The sequence below is a fragment of the Lepisosteus platostomus genome, chromosome 15 (assembly GCF_059453375.1).
Source record: "Lepisosteus platostomus isolate fLepPlt1 chromosome 15, fLepPlt1.hap1, whole genome shotgun sequence".
In the NCBI taxonomy this organism is placed as follows: Eukaryota; Metazoa; Chordata; class Actinopteri; order Semionotiformes; family Lepisosteidae; genus Lepisosteus; species Lepisosteus platostomus.
The window spans coordinates 7,676,089-7,692,248 of record NC_142625.1 but is presented as its reverse complement, the minus strand read 5'-3'; the positions used below and the strand labels follow the sequence as shown (position 1 = coordinate 7,692,248).

At 52.3% G+C, this 16,160-nt stretch overlaps 6 non-coding genes across 6 annotated transcripts; all 6 read left to right on the top strand.

Annotated features, from left to right (window-relative positions):
• The first annotated feature begins 1,782 nt into the window (after positions 1-1,782).
• LOC148647941 (U2 spliceosomal RNA) lies at positions 1,783-1,972 on the top strand. Its single transcript, XR_015926862.1, has one exon. It is a non-coding gene; the product is annotated as a U2 spliceosomal RNA (small nuclear RNA).
• Positions 1,973-4,616: 2,644 nt separating this feature from the next.
• On the top strand, positions 4,617-4,808 carry LOC148647940 (U2 spliceosomal RNA). Its single transcript, XR_015926960.1, has one exon. It is a non-coding gene; the product is annotated as a U2 spliceosomal RNA (small nuclear RNA).
• An 847-nt stretch (positions 4,809-5,655) lies between these two features.
• Positions 5,656-5,846, top strand: LOC148647939 (U2 spliceosomal RNA). The gene has a single exon (XR_015927463.1). It is a non-coding gene; the product is annotated as a U2 spliceosomal RNA (small nuclear RNA).
• Positions 5,847-6,693: 847 nt separating this feature from the next.
• LOC148647938 (U2 spliceosomal RNA) lies at positions 6,694-6,884 on the top strand. The gene has a single exon (XR_015927462.1). It is a non-coding gene; the product is annotated as a U2 spliceosomal RNA (small nuclear RNA).
• A 6,476-nt stretch (positions 6,885-13,360) lies between these two features.
• On the top strand, positions 13,361-13,550 carry LOC148647937 (U2 spliceosomal RNA). The gene has a single exon (XR_015926982.1). It is a non-coding gene; the product is annotated as a U2 spliceosomal RNA (small nuclear RNA).
• Positions 13,551-14,397: 847 nt separating this feature from the next.
• On the top strand, positions 14,398-14,588 carry LOC148647936 (U2 spliceosomal RNA). The gene has a single exon (XR_015927461.1). It is a non-coding gene; the product is annotated as a U2 spliceosomal RNA (small nuclear RNA).
• The last annotated feature ends 1,572 nt before the right edge of the window (positions 14,589-16,160 follow it).

Genomic DNA, 16,160 nt, shown 5'->3' with positions numbered 1-16,160 from the left:
GAGATAAGTTCATGACTTTAATTTTGGAGGAGGTTTTGGGCATATGTATGCGGGACATTTTATGTTTACAAGATTTTTGTGAACGTGGTTTTTTTGTGTTAACTTTGGTCTCTAGCGAACTGTGTTTTGAGTTGATGCGGAAGATTCAGGAGAAGAGAGAGGAGGCTCCGTTGAGCCTCTTCATCGTGGACCCAATGTTTGCAGGGGATCTGAAGAAGATGACTGTACACGTTTCGGATCCGTTTATTTCAGAGGAGGAAATTGTGGGTTATTTACAAGGCTTTATGTTTGTGCAAGGGAAAGGACATAGAGAGGTGGATCCCAAAGGAGTCTGGACTGGGAAAAGGGTTTTTTGGGCGAGATTGCGCTTTGGGGAAGAAGTGGAAGAGGGGGTGATACACCCTCCACCGTTATTTGAGATTGGGACAGGGATGGGTTGTCTGTCCTACCCGGGACAGCCACCTGTCTGTAGAAGATGTGGAAGGTTGGGACACTTTGCTGCACAATGTACAACAGTGTTTTGTGGGCGTTGTTTTGTTCAAGGACATACAGTGAAAGAATGCAAGAAGGGGGTGAAATGTTTTTCGTGTGGGGGATTAGGGCATATATATAAAAACTGTGTGGGGAAGGAAGGGGGTGGAGAAGGACATGAGTTTGAAGGGGAGGAAAGGCAGGTATTACAGGTGCAGGAAGAGATACGTGTGGGTAGAGATAAGGAGAGGGCAGAGGTTGAAGTAGAGGGTGTTAAGGTGTCTGAGGGGGATTTAGGAGTGGATGGGGAAAATAGGGTGGATGAGGTGGATGGGTTGGCATTTAAAATAGATGTGGAGTGTGATGTAGGGAGGGGCGATAGTATGGTGAATGAGGTTGAGAGTTTGGTGGAATGTGAGGCTGTGTGTAAGGATGCTGAAAGGACGAATGAGGTTGCTGGGGATGTGGGGCGAGTTTCTGTAGTAGAACAAGTAAGATTGGAATCTGCTCTGGTGCCGGACATAGGGGGGACCGAGAGACAAGCAAGTGTGCAGGTGGCAAAGGACACACAAGGGGGGAGTCTTTCAGAGTCGGAAGTGGTTGCTAGTTTTGAGTATGTATGTTTTGATGTACATCCAGTTTGGAAGCAGTGGTTTTTGGATAATCGAACAAAATGTTGGGCTGTAATAGAAGCACTGAAGGTTAGGTATAAAGGTTGCAATATAGAGTTTGCGTCAGACGGGGAGCTGCCTTGTAGGTATAGGATAAGGGGGAGAACGAAAGAAGAGTGTCATTTGATAAGGGATGATTTTGACAAGGCATTAGATCGGAAAAAGTGATAATTTTGAATTTGTTGAGAGAAGAAAGGCTGAGTGAGCGGTGATAGGAAAGGGGTTATAGTGTTGAGCTGGTTTTGAGTTGGTAAAATGGATGGAAAGTTTTATTTGTGTAATGTTTTTGTTTGGTTTTTGAAAAGGGGGATTGGTCTTGTGTTTATTTACATGTGGGGTGGGTCTATGACAATGAAGGTTGTATGCAGTTCGGGATTATTGGGTTTGATGGTTTTGGGGTTTGGTTTGGGGATCGTTTGGTTTTGTTGGTGGAAATTAGTTGAAGGGTTTAAGGGGGATGGGTTTGTGCTGTGAAAAGGAAAGGATTATGTTAAAGTGCTCGTTAAGAGGGGTGGTTGGTTGATTTTGCATAAAGGGTGGGGTTATGATAATAGATGGTTTGTGTAAGTTTGGGACATTTTGTGAGTTGGGTTTTAGGTTTTGAGTTTTTGAGTTTTCGGATTCATGGAGTTTTGGCTTGTTGTATTTTGTATTTTGTAATAAAAAAAAAAAAAAAATCTGTTCTTATCAGTTTAATATCTGATACGTCCCCCATCGGGGGACCACATATTAAACGGATTTTTGGAACAGGGAGCTGGATCAGGAGCTTGCTCCGTCCTCTCCACGCATCGGCCCGGTATTGCAGCGCCTCCGGGAGCGGTGCACCACCTTCTCTCAGCGGTGAAAAGACAGACGTAGGTAGCTAGGTAGCTAGCTAGCTAGCGAGCGAGCGAGCAAGCAAGCGAAGTGGACTGGAGCTCCTTCTTCTCGGGTCTCGTCCCTCGTCCCCCATCTGTGTGTCTCTGTGTTCTGTCTCTCTCTCGCCCTCTCGGTTCCCGTGCTCCCTCTGTGCGCTTTCCCGCGTCTCGACTCTCTGGGCAAGCAGGCCGGCCCCCTTTTCGGCTCCCGTGCGTTTTCCCTCCAAAAAACTTAGGTTTTTCAGCCTTTTCCCAGGGAGGCAGGCGTGGCTTGCTTGCTTGCTTGCTTGCTTGCTTGCTTGCTTGCGTGCGTGTCCGTCCCCGTCCCTGCAGGCGGGCCCCTTTCGACAGCTGGGCGTTTTCCCTCCAAAAAACTTAGTATATCCACCTTTTCTTTCTTTTTTTTCGGCAGGCAGGCAGGCAGGCGTGTGTGCGCGCGCGTCCCCGTCCCTCCCTCCCTCCCGAGAGAGAGCTGCCCCTTGCCTCTGCCCGCAGGTGCTGGCGCTCGGCTTTGGCTTGCAGCCGGTTGGGCGCAGCTGCTGCCGGTGGGAGGGGCCTAAGCTAAGGAGGCCGGGCGGCTGGCGCCCCCTGCGGCTGCGGTCGTTGTCGGGCCGTTGACAGAAGATCAAAGAGCAGGGCCCCCGCCCGGGACTGGCAGGAAGGCAGGCGGGCAGGCAAGAGAGAGGGGGAGCAGAGTCCCGCGGCAGGCCTCTGGCTGCAGGGAGGCCGGCAGCTGCGCGGGTCCCGGGCTCCAGAGGAGTCGGCCTGCGCCACTGTGCGCCAGCGGAACGCCCGCGCGTCGGTCCGCGCCTTTGTGGGCATCGCTTCTCGGCCTTTTGGCTAAGATCGAGGTTTAAGCCGGCAAGCCCGCAATTCCAAGGTCTTAGTCCAGAGGGTCGGGAAGGCGAGGAGAGGACGGAATGGATCGGTGGAAGTGAAGCTGGATCGTGGAGAGGGGAACCAGGAGAATCGAATCGGTGACGTGGAGGATTGCTGAAACGGAGGATCGACTGGACGGAGTTTGCTGGAGGATTTGGACGGAGAGCGGAGTATTGGCTGCGGATCGATGGCTGGGTTTGTTGGGCCACGGAAGGAGCGGAGGAAGAATTCCCTTCGCTTTTCATTGAGGAGCCGGGAAGGACTGGAGCAATGGACAAGAGCTAAGTTTAAGTCTTTGATTTTGAAAGAATTGTTGGAGGTTAAAATGACAGATATTTTTTGCTTGCAAGACTTTTGTTCTCGAGGGATTTTTGATTTAACGATGACGTCGGAGTTACTTTGTTTTGAATTATGGGAAAAGGTGCAAGTCAGAAGAAAAGAGGCTCCTTTGAGCCTCTTTCAGGTGGACCCGATGTTTGCTGGGGAACTAAAACGCATGATGGTTCACGTGTCGGATCCCTTCATTGCGGAGGAAGACATTGCGAACCTGTTGGGAAAGTTTGTGTTTCTACAGGGAAAAGGGAAGAAGGAGTTGGATGACGATGACAAGGTCTGGACTGGGAAAAGGATCTATTGGATGAGGCTGCGAGAAGGGAGAGAGGGGGTAATCCACCCCCCCGCGTCCTTTAAAATTGGGTCGGAGAGAGGGTACCTGGAGTATCCAGGTCAACCCCCAACATGCTGGAGGTGTATGGAGCCAGGACATTTTGCGTCACAATGTGGGACAGAGTGTTGCAGTCGATGTGGATCAAGAGGTCATGTGACAAGGGCTTGTGTGCAGTGTTATGCGTGCGGGAAGATGGGGCATATGTTTGCAAATTGTAAGGATAAGGAGAGGAAACGGATAGATGTTTTGACAGAACAGAAGGGGATGGGGAGAGAGGAATGTGTGACAGAACCTATTGGGAGGGAGGAAAGTGTGACGGAACCTGTTGTTAAGACTGGATATGGTGTAGAGGATATGACTGGACGTAGTGTGAATGGCCTGATGGGGAGAGAGGAAAGTGCAATGGAATTTAAAGTTAAGGAGATTGTGAAAAGAGGTAGAAGAAGAGCGGTGAATGCACGATTAAATGATACAGATGGAGTCAGTGAGAGCAGTGTGAATGAATCTTTGAGTGCTAGTAGTGTGGATGAATCTGATAAGGATTATGTGACTCGGGCAGGAATTCTGGAAAACAGACAGAGAACTGAGGGAGTTGAAAATGGGCGGCGGAGTTGTAATGGGAGTAATAGTGGACGGTGTGAAGACAGTATAAGGAAGAGAGTTGAATGTGGGTTTGGCAGTAAAAAAGAGCAGGGGGAAAATTTGCATAAGGGGCGGGATTAAGGAAATGAGGGCAATTTGGGTTTGAGGAAGTATATGATTTGGGGGTTTGTAAATTTTGTGTATCGGGATGGATGGGTTGAGGATTAGGTTTTTTGAGGTATTTAAGCTTGAATGGTGATGTTTTTGTTTAGAATGAGATTAAGATTTGTTCATGTATGTTATGTTGCCATGACTTGTTGTACGGGTTTTGTTATCCTGGGTTGAGTTTGTATGGTTTTATGGTTTATTAGGAATCAGTACGTTGTACTTGTAAATTTGGTTGGAAATTATGATTTATGGCTGTTCGGTGTATTTGCGAATTGATTTTCAGAGTTTGGGTAATTCTGGTTTAAATGATGTTTGGTTTGTATATTTTGTATTATTGTAATAAAAAAAAAAAAAAAAAAATCTGTTCTTATCAGTTTAATATCTGATACGTCCCCCATCGGGGGACCACATATTAAACGGATTTTTGGAACAGGGAGCTGGATCAGGAGCTTGCTCCGTCCTCTCCACGCATCGGCCCGGTATTGCAGCGCCTCCGGGAGCGGTGCACCACCTTCTCTCAGCGGTGAAAAGACAGACGTAGGTAGCTAGGTAGCTAGCTAGCTAGCGAGCGAGCGAGCAAGCAAGCGAAGTGGACTGGAGCTCCTTCTTCTCGGGTCTCGTCCCTCGTCCCCCATCTGTGTGTCTCTGTGTTCTGTCTCTCTCTCGCCCTCTCGGTTCCCGTGCTCCCTCTGTGCGCTTTCCCGCGTCTCGACTCTCTGGGCAAGCAGGCCGGCCCCCTTTTCGGCTCCCGTGCGTTTTCCCTCCAAAAAACTTAGGTTTTTCAGCCTTTTCCCAGGGAGGCAGGCGTGGCTTGCTTGCTTGCTTGCTTGCTTGCTTGCTTGCTTGCGTGCGTGTCCGTCCCCGTCCCTGCAGGCGGGCCCCTTTCGACAGCTGGGCGTTTTCCCTCCAAAAAACTTAGTATATCCACCTTTTCTTTCTTTTTTTTCGGCAGGCAGGCAGGCAGGCGTGTGTGCGCGCGCGTCCCCGTCCCTCCCTCCCTCCCGAGAGAGAGCTGCCCCTTGCCTCTGCCCGCAGGTGCTGGCGCTCGGCTTTGGCTTGCAGCCGGTTGGGCGCAGCTGCTGCCGGTGGGAGGGGCCTAAGCTAAGGAGGCCGGGCGGCTGGCGCCCCCTGCGGCTGCGGTCGTTGTCGGGCCGTTGACAGAAGATCAAAGAGCAGGGCCCCCGCCCGGGACTGGCAGGAAGGCAGGCGGGCAGGCAAGAGAGAGGGGGAGCAGAGTCCCGCGGCAGGCCTCTGGCTGCAGGGAGGCCGGCAGCTGCGCGGGTCCCGGGCTCCAGAGGAGTCGGCCTGCGCCACTGTGCGCCAGCGGAACGCCCGCGCGTCGGTCCGCGCCTTTGTGGGCATCGCTTCTCGGCCTTTTGGCTAAGATCAAGTGTAGTATCTGTTCTTATCAGTTTAATATCTGATACGTCCCCCATCGGGGGACCACATATTAAACGGATTTTTGGAACAGGGAGCTGGATCAGGAGCTTGCTCCGTCCTCTCCACGCATCGGCCCGGTATTGCAGCGCCTCCGGGAGCGGTGCACCACCTTCTCTCAGCGGTGAAAAGACAGACGTAGGTAGCTAGGTAGCTAGCTAGCTAGCGAGCGAGCGAGCAAGCAAGCGAAGTGGACTGGAGCTCCTTCTTCTCGGGTCTCGTCCCTCGTCCCCCATCTGTGTGTCTCTGTGTTCTGTCTCTCTCTCGCCCTCTCGGTTCCCGTGCTCCCTCTGTGCGCTTTCCCGCGTCTCGACTCTCTGGGCAAGCAGGCCGGCCCCCTTTTCGGCTCCCGTGCGTTTTCCCTCCAAAAAACTTAGGTTTTTCAGCCTTTTCCCAGGGAGGCAGGCGTGGCTTGCTTGCTTGCTTGCTTGCTTGCTTGCTTGCTTGCGTGCGTGTCCGTCCCCGTCCCTGCAGGCGGGCCCCTTTCGACAGCTGGGCGTTTTCCCTCCAAAAAACTTAGTATATCCACCTTTTCTTTCTTTTTTTTCGGCAGGCAGGCAGGCAGGCGTGTGTGCGCGCGCGTCCCCGTCCCTCCCTCCCTCCCGAGAGAGAGCTGCCCCTTGCCTCTGCCCGCAGGTGCTGGCGCTCGGCTTTGGCTTGCAGCCGGTTGGGCGCAGCTGCTGCCGGTGGGAGGGGCCTAAGCTAAGGAGGCCGGGCGGCTGGCGCCCCCTGCGGCTGCGGTCGTTGTCGGGCCGTTGACAGAAGATCAAAGAGCAGGGCCCCCGCCCGGGACTGGCAGGAAGGCAGGCGGGCAGGCAAGAGAGAGGGGGAGCAGAGTCCCGCGGCAGGCCTCTGGCTGCAGGGAGGCCGGCAGCTGCGCGGGTCCCGGGCTCCAGAGGAGTCGGCCTGCGCCACTGTGCGCCAGCGGAACGCCCGCGCGTCGGTCCGCGCCTTTGTGGGCATCGCTTCTCGGCCTTTTGGCTAAGATCAAGTGTAGTATCTGTTCTTATCAGTTTAATATCTGATACGTCCCCCATCGGGGGACCACATATTAAACGGATTTTTGGAACAGGGAGCTGGATCAGGAGCTTGCTCCGTCCTCTCCACGCATCGGCCCGGTATTGCAGCGCCTCCGGGAGCGGTGCACCACCTTCTCTCAGCGGTGAAAAGACAGACGTAGGTAGCTAGGTAGCTAGCTAGCTAGCGAGCGAGCGAGCAAGCAAGCGAAGTGGACTGGAGCTCCTTCTTCTCGGGTCTCGTCCCTCGTCCCCCATCTGTGTGTCTCTGTGTTCTGTCTCTCTCTCGCCCTCTCGGTTCCCGTGCTCCCTCTGTGCGCTTTCCCGCGTCTCGACTCTCTGGGCAAGCAGGCCGGCCCCCTTTTCGGCTCCCGTGCGTTTTCCCTCCAAAAAACTTAGGTTTTTCAGCCTTTTCCCAGGGAGGCAGGCGTGGCTTGCTTGCTTGCTTGCTTGCTTGCTTGCTTGCTTGCGTGCGTGTCCGTCCCCGTCCCTGCAGGCGGGCCCCTTTCGACAGCTGGGCGTTTTCCCTCCAAAAAACTTAGTATATCCACCTTTTCTTTCTTTTTTTTCGGCAGGCAGGCAGGCAGGCGTGTGTGCGCGCGCGTCCCCGTCCCTCCCTCCCTCCCGAGAGAGAGCTGCCCCTTGCCTCTGCCCGCAGGTGCTGGCGCTCGGCTTTGGCTTGCAGCCGGTTGGGCGCAGCTGCTGCCGGTGGGAGGGGCCTAAGCTAAGGAGGCCGGGCGGCTGGCGCCCCCTGCGGCTGCGGTCGTTGTCGGGCCGTTGACAGAAGATCAAAGAGCAGGGCCCCCGCCCGGGACTGGCAGGAAGGCAGGCGGGCAGGCAAGAGAGAGGGGGAGCAGAGTCCCGCGGCAGGCCTCTGGCTGCAGGGAGGCCGGCAGCTGCGCGGGTCCCGGGCTCCAGAGGAGTCGGCCTGCGCCACTGTGCGCCAGCGGAACGCCCGCGCGTCGGTCCGCGCCTTTGTGGGCATCGCTTCTCGGCCTTTTGGCTAAGATCAAGTGTGTGGCCTGACCGCAGCTTGCATCTTAGCCAGGAGAAAGGGAGAGACGGATCGCTTGTTTCGGGGAGACTCGAAGCCTTTTTTTGCGTGGCGGTTTTTTTCCGGCCATTTTTGACGATGGAGGGAGGAGCCTTTTCAAGGGAAGGAAGAGTGCGACATGCTGTGCGTTTTGTGTTACGAGACAACGGGGAGAAGACGGAGTTCACTTCAAGGGACAGTTTCGAGGACGAGGTGATGAGAGATGCCCTGCACCTGGAGCCTGAGGACGTGTTCTGCCTACAAGACTTCCCGGGTAAGAGGTGTTTTGACCTTTCGCTCAACTCAGAGAATATTGTCAGGGGCGTTTGGGCAGAGGTGAACAGAAGGAAAGAGGAAAAACCTTTCGTGGACTACTATGTGGAGCCCTTGTTTGCCAGGGAGTTAAGAACCTTGACAGTGGCAATGTTTAACCCCTATATGCCTGAAGAAAACATAGTCTGTTTTTTGAAGCGCTTCGTGGATATTCAGGGCATAGGGGTGAAGATAATAGACAGGAAAAACTATTGGACAGGGAAGTGGCGTTACAGGGTGCGTTTCAGAGCGAATGGGTCAGCACCGGACGGTCTTTTGCACCCGCCTGCATCATTTGAGATAGGCTCCAACAGGGGGTACTTGTTCTATTACGGACAGCCCTCGGTTTGCAGGAGATGTAGGAAGGAGGGACATCATGTGGTGGATTGCAGGGAGCGAATCTGCAGAAGATGTGAGGGGGTTGGTCACCTATCTTCAGAATGCAAGGAAGAGAGGAGGTGTAATCTGTGCGGAGGTGCAGGGCATATATTTAAAGACTGTGCTTTACGGAAAAGGACTTTTTCAGAAGTCGTGAGTGGAGTTGCAGGTGAAAGACCAGGTGCTGCAAATGAAGAGGAGAGGCGAAGAGAGGTGGATGAAGGTGGGGAGGCTGACAATAGGGAACCTGGAAAAAAGGGAAACCGAAGGTTTTCAAAAGATGGAAGCTTCTTAACGGTAGAAGAAGAGGAAACCGGAGAAGTGGTGAGAGGGGCAGAAGAAGGGGCGGAGCTCAATTTGCATATGCAAAGTGAGCCCACAGATGGAAGTTTTTCTGATAAGGACAGCTTTTCAGAGGTTTCAGAGACGCCAGGACTAGACTTTTTGAAAGCAGCTGCGATGGAAGTGGGGCAGGAGGTGCAAAGTGTCCAGGAAGGGAGTTGGGGAGAGAGGATGGAGGAAGAGGAGGGAGAAGGGCCGTCGGTGTCAAAAAGATCCATAAAGAGGAAGGCACAAGGCTCAGATGCTCTAGTGGCCAAAAAGGCAGATAGAGGTACTGAGGATTTGTCACTGAGTGATACACCTGTCTCAGAGGTCCTGGTGGCAGTTTACACACCTGGAGAGGGTGAAGTCCATGATGAGGGACTTGTTCTGTCCCAGTCCAGAGATTGCTCAGTATTATCAGGAGCTTCTTGCATACCTGAAACGGATGAGGGCAACCAGGTACTTACCGGAGGTGGGGGTGTCCAGGCTGAGCAGAAGCTGAGGAGTGAGGAGGGCCTTTGGCTCGATTCGGACCTCCCCAGAGATTTCATCGACCTGTGCAAATGGAACGAAAAGAATAGAGATGTTCATTGGCCAGCCGGGTTTGAAGAACAGGATCTGCAGAAGAAAGGGATTAAGTACAAGTGTGAGTACCTTGGTAAAGAAGTGAGACGCATTCAAATATATGGAAGAACCCACTCAGAGATAGGTTCAAAAAAGTGCCTTTTCTCGGATTTAGTAAAGCAGTGGAGGAACAGTGCTGGGAAGGCAAAGGAAGCCTTTGCTTCAGGGGTGTACAGAAAGGAAGGAAGGTATGTGAAAAAGTTGGATGCCTCATCAGGTTTTTTAAAGAAGTGTGAATGGCAGAACGGAAATGTGAGGTTCCCGAACAAGGCGGGTGGAATCAAAAACGTACTCAGAAGATTTCCGGGAGTGAAACTCGAGAACGAAGGAGCGGCTAGGAGAATCACAAGATTGACTGTGAGTGGTCATCAAGAATCGGAAGTGCGGGACGCTTACATAGCGGTGATGGCCATTATAGATAAATGGGAAGAGAAAATGTAAAATAATTATTCATGACTATAAAAGTCCTCACGTTAAACACCAGGGGGCTGAGGGATAAAGTGAAAAGGACAGCAGTCTTTCAGTCTTTGAGGATTTTTAATTTCGATGTCTGTCTTTTGCAGGAGGTTCATTTGAAAAATGATAATGATGTGGTCGGTTTTGCGCGTGAGTGGGATAGAGGTGATTCTAGGTGGAGTGTGGGTGGGGTTCACTCATCGGGTGTGGGTGTGTTGATTGGAAATCGGGATGTTTTAGTCGAAGGGAGTGTTGCAGTGGTACCGGGAAGAGTCTTAAGTGTTGATTTGTGCATTGGTGAGTGTAACTTTAGAATAGTGTGTGTCTATGCTCCTGCTGTAGGGTCAATGAGGGCAGATTTTTTTAAAGAACTGTTCCCTTTGTGTGCCACGAATAGGTTCCTGGTTATTGGTGGAGATTTTAATGTTGACCTCTTTAATAAGGAAGAGGCAGGGGCAAAGCAGCTGCGCACACTATTGACGCGCTTTAATTTAGTTGATAGTGCAGTGCGTTTCCGAGCAAAAGGGGTGGTACCTACCTGGAGAAACACAGCGGGTGTAGCGAAGCGCCTTGATTATGTTTTTGTATCCAGGGAGGTGGCAGTTGGTGGAGTAAACACTCATCCGGCCTGGCTTTCAGATCACGATATTGTAGAAGTGGATTTGAGCCTGGCAAGAGGAATGTATGGGAAGGGTGTATGGAGAATGAATGTTGAGGTGTTGGAGGAGAGAGAGTATGTAGATTGTATGAGTTTGTATTTGAACAGGTGGCGGGAAGAAAGGCGACAGCATGTTCCCACGTTGGAATGGTGGGAGCAGATCAAAAAGAAAATCAAAAAAGAAACGAGGTCATATTGTCGTGAGCGTCAGAAAAAGGTGAGGAGAGAGGGGAGACTGCTCCAGGAAGAGCTGAATAAGCTCTACGCTCTCCTTAACGAAGGAGTGCAAGTGGACATGGCTGAGGTGGCAGCCTCAAAAAGGAAATTAAGGGCATATCACGAGGAGAGGGCAAAGAATTTTATTTTTAAGGCCCGAGTTGACTCATCCCTGCAGCAAGGGACCTGTGTTTCTTATCTTTTTAGACAGGTGAGAAAGCAACAGGTTAAAAGAAGGCTGGACGGGATACAAGTGGATGAGAGCACAGTAGTAGCAGATAAAGAAGGCATGTTGGAGGCAGTGTTTGGTTATTATCAGAATCTCTTTTCTGAAAAGGAGATGGGAAGGGAGACAGATTTTGCCTCCCTGGATTGTATTGTCTCAAAGCTGCCAGAGGAGAGTAGGGCCCTCTTAGAAAGGCCGTTTACATTAGAAGAGCTCAGGGTGGCCTTAGCTGGCTCAAAAAATGGAAAGGTGCCTGGAATTGATGGTTTGCCATCAGAATTCTACAGGACCTTCTGGGGTATATTGGGGCCGATCTTGCTGGAGGTAATGAAGGAGGTTTTTTGCAAGGACGTTTTGGGAAGATCGATGCGTGAGGGGGTTTTGACTCTGCTGTATAAAAAAGGCCAACCGACAGAGTTAGCGAATTGGAGGCCTTTAACTATGCTTTGCTCAGATTATAAACTGTTCGCAAAGGTGTTAGTTAATAGGATGAAAGGGGTGTTGGACAAAGTGATTGGGAAAGATCAGACGTGTGGGGTCCAGGGAAGGAAAATTACCTGGTCATTGCAGTTGGTTAGGGACATAATAGCGTGGTCCGAGCAGAGGAAAATCCCCCTTGCACTGGTGAGCCTTGATTTGGAGAAGGCTTTTGATAGAGTGTCACATAAGTTTTTGTGGGCCGTGATGGAGAGGATGGGTTTTGGCACACTTTTTATTAGGTGGCTAAAGACTCTGTATAAGCACGTAGGGAGTAGAGTGGTGGTGAATGGGTATCTTGGGAAATTGGTAGAACAGAAGGTGGGCGTGAGACAAGGTTGTCCTTTATCGCCTCTATTGTTTGTAATCTATTTGGAGCCTTTTGTTAGGATGGTTAACGCGAGCCCACGTGTAGAAGGAATAATGCTGCCTGGGAGTGGTGGGGGGAGGGTGAAGATGACTTTGTATGCTGACGATATCACTTTGATGGTAGGGTCGAAGGAAAGTCTGCAGGAGGCTCTGGGGATTTTCGATAGCTTCGCCCGGATATCTGGGGCAAAGTTAAATAGACAAAAAAGCAAAGTTAAATATTTTGGGTGTTGGAGGGACGAAAAGGGAAGTCTCTGCGACCTGAATTACTGCAGGGGTCCTTTGAAAGTTTTGGGGGTTTCTTTTAATGACCTGAGTACGATTCATAACAGCTGGCAAGAGGCATTGGAGGTGGTCAGGAAAAGGCTACTCCGATGGGGCGACAGAAGGTTTTCTTTCATCGAAAAGGTAATCATATTAAAAACAGACGTGTTACCCGCCCTCACGTTTTTAGCAAATGTGTATCCTATGCCGGCTAGGTATAACAGGTATCTGGTCAGAGAAGTTTTTAGTTTTTTGTGGAATAAAAAATATGAATATGTAAAACGTGTAGATATGTATAGATCCATAGAAAAGGGGGGTAGGTCAGTACCGAACATGCCGATCAAGTTAAATTGTTTATTTGTGTCTGGTTTGTGTAAAGCTTTGAAACAGCCTGTGTCTCATGATCATCAGTACTTTGTAAGATTTTGGTTATCAAACAGCATGCGCAGACTCACCAACTGGAAGAACGACGTCCCTCACGGTGAAGATCTGCCCTGGCATTACAGGCATGCAGTGTCCTGGACAAGGAAACATCTGGAGTCGGTGGACGAGTTGGAGATGCTGGATCACAGGGCACTGTATTGCGCTATAACAGAAAGAGAAGAAGCCAGGGTTGTGGGGGGCGTTGCAAATGAGATCTGGGGAAGAGTGCAGCCCAAGGGTTTGCGTTTGGACTGTCTAGACCTCAATTGGTTAACGGTATGGAAGAGACTTCCAGTAAGATCCGTATTATATAAACATAAGTTGACTAAACAAGTCGGGTGCCCTCGAACGGGATGTTGTGGCGAGGAAAGCATCGAACATGTATTTTGGTTCTGTAATTTTGCGCAAAAAGTGTGGGAAAAGAGTAAAATTGTTTTGGAAGCTATAGATAGCACCTTTACGATAAACCTTGCAACAATAATGTTTGGTATAAGGAGGGGGGGGAGAACGAAAGAAATGTGTTTTTTGTTATGGTTTTTAATTAGCTTTGTGAAAATAGAACTGTGGGCTGCAAGAAATTTGTTGGTGAAGAAGGGAGTGACATGTGATGTGGGAGGGGTGTGGAAAAAGGTATTGTGGGATGTCAGATGTATGGTGGCCAATGATAAAAGGAAGTTGAGTTTTCACGCTGTTAAAGAAAAGTGGAAAGTATTGGCCAATGTCTAACTATTGATGGTCTTGTTTATTGTAATCCCATGTTTTGATTGGTTTATGCAGTGTTTTGTTTGAGTTATTTGTGTGTCTATATGTTTGATTTTGGTGATTGATGAGGTTTCTGTGAACTTGTTTGTTGTTACTTTTTGATAATAAAAAAAAAAAAAAAAAAAAATCTGTTCTTATCAGTTTAATATCTGATACGTCCCCCATCGGGGGACCACATATTAAACGGATTTTTGGAACAGGGAGCTGGATCAGGAGCTTGCTCCGTCCTCTCCACGCATCGGCCCGGTATTGCAGCGCCTCCGGGAGCGGTGCACCACCTTCTCTCAGCGGTGAAAAGACAGACGTAGGTAGCTAGGTAGCTAGCTAGCTAGCGAGCGAGCGAGCAAGCAAGCGAAGTGGACTGGAGCTCCTTCTTCTCGGGTCTCGTCCCTCGTCCCCCATCTGTGTGTCTCTGTGTTCTGTCTCTCTCTCGCCCTCTCGGTTCCCGTGCTCCCTCTGTGCGCTTTCCCGCGTCTCGACTCTCTGGGCAAGCAGGCCGGCCCCCTTTTCGGCTCCCGTGCGTTTTCCCTCCAAAAAACTTAGGTTTTTCAGCCTTTTCCCAGGGAGGCAGGCGTGGCTTGCTTGCTTGCTTGCTTGCTTGCTTGCTTGCTTGCGTGCGTGTCCGTCCCCGTCCCTGCAGGCGGGCCCCTTTCGACAGCTGGGCGTTTTCCCTCCAAAAAACTTAGTATATCCACCTTTTCTTTCTTTTTTTTCGGCAGGCAGGCAGGCAGGCGTGTGTGCGCGCGCGTCCCCGTCCCTCCCTCCCTCCCGAGAGAGAGCTGCCCCTTGCCTCTGCCCGCAGGTGCTGGCGCTCGGCTTTGGCTTGCAGCCGGTTGGGCGCAGCTGCTGCCGGTGGGAGGGGCCTAAGCTAAGGAGGCCGGGCGGCTGGCGCCCCCTGCGGCTGCGGTCGTTGTCGGGCCGTTGACAGAAGATCAAAGAGCAGGGCCCCCGCCCGGGACTGGCAGGAAGGCAGGCGGGCAGGCAAGAGAGAGGGGGAGCAGAGTCCCGCGGCAGGCCTCTGGCTGCAGGGAGGCCGGCAGCTGCGCGGGTCCCGGGCTCCAGAGGAGTCGGCCTGCGCCACTGTGCGCCAGCGGAACGCCCGCGCGTCGGTCCGCGCCTTTGTGGGCATCGCTTCTCGGCCTTTTGGCTAAGATCAAGTGTAGTATCTGTTCTTATCAGTTTAATATCTGATACGTCCCCCATCGGGGGACCACATATTAAACGGATTTTTGGAACAGGGAGCTGGATCAGGAGCTTGCTCCGTCCTCTCCACGCATCGGCCCGGTATTGCAGCGCCTCCGGGAGCGGTGCACCACCTTCTCTCAGCGGTGAAAAGACAGACGTAGGTAGCTAGGTAGCTAGCTAGCTAGCGAGCGAGCGAGCAAGCAAGCGAAGTGGACTGGAGCTCCTTCTTCTCGGGTCTCGTCCCTCGTCCCCCATCTGTGTGTCTCTGTGTTCTGTCTCTCTCTCGCCCTCTCGGTTCCCGTGCTCCCTCTGTGCGCTTTCCCGCGTCTCGACTCTCTGGGCAAGCAGGCCGGCCCCCTTTTCGGCTCCCGTGCGTTTTCCCTCCAAAAAACTTAGGTTTTTCAGCCTTTTCCCAGGGAGGCAGGCGTGGCTTGCTTGCTTGCTTGCTTGCTTGCTTGCTTGCTTGCGTGCGTGTCCGTCCCCGTCCCTGCAGGCGGGCCCCTTTCGACAGCTGGGCGTTTTCCCTCCAAAAAACTTAGTATATCCACCTTTTCTTTCTTTTTTTTCGGCAGGCAGGCAGGCAGGCGTGTGTGCGCGCGCGTCCCCGTCCCTCCCTCCCTCCCGAGAGAGAGCTGCCCCTTGCCTCTGCCCGCAGGTGCTGGCGCTCGGCTTTGGCTTGCAGCCGGTTGGGCGCAGCTGCTGCCGGTGGGAGGGGCCTAAGCTAAGGAGGCCGGGCGGCTGGCGCCCCCTGCGGCTGCGGTCGTTGTCGGGCCGTTGACAGAAGATCAAAGAGCAGGGCCCCCGCCCGGGACTGGCAGGAAGGCAGGCGGGCAGGCAAGAGAGAGGGGGAGCAGAGTCCCGCGGCAGGCCTCTGGCTGCAGGGAGGCCGGCAGCTGCGCGGGTCCCGGGCTCCAGAGGAGTCGGCCTGCGCCACTGTGCGCCAGCGGAACGCCCGCGCGTCGGTCCGCGCCTTTGTGGGCATCGCTTCTCGGCCTTTTGGCCAAGATCTAAAGATACGTGGCATGACCGCGGTCTGAGGACTTGACAAAAGGCGAAGACAACGAAGGCGAAGAGGAGAAGGAGAAGACAGCGGACAACGGAACCAGACCAGACGGGCGGAACCTTACCATCAGAAGACCGAAGCAGAAGTCCACCAAGGTCACCACGGGTAGTCGCCCTGGGTTGAGCCCAGGGGGCGAAGTGGGGCCTCCAAGATGACAGCGGTCGAAGGTGGTGAGTGGGCCCGCGGTTCGGCGGCTGTGCACCCTCTGTCCCGTGAGGGGCAGATGCGGTGCACAGTGCGTTTTGTTGTGAAGGAGGCAGAGAAGAAGAAGGAATGGATGAACCGTGAGCGGTTTGAAAGAGTAGTCCTGATGAAGGCTCTAGGGATTAAATTGAAGGACATTGATTGTCTACAAGATTTCCCAGTCAGAGGGATATACGACCTGTCGCTTGCATCGGATGAACTTTGTGAGAAAGCCTGGGAAAAGGTGTGTGAAGGAAGAGATGTGGAACCGCTTAATGATTTCTTGATAGAGCCTTTGTTTGCCAGGGAGCTCAGGACTCTGACAATTCACCTATTTAATCATCGGGTCCCAGAAAGAGACGTAATCACCTTTTTATCCAGATTTGTGGACGTGCAGGGAGAAGGTCAAAAAGATTTAGATGTCCTCAGAGTGTGGACCGGTAAAAGAAGATACACGGT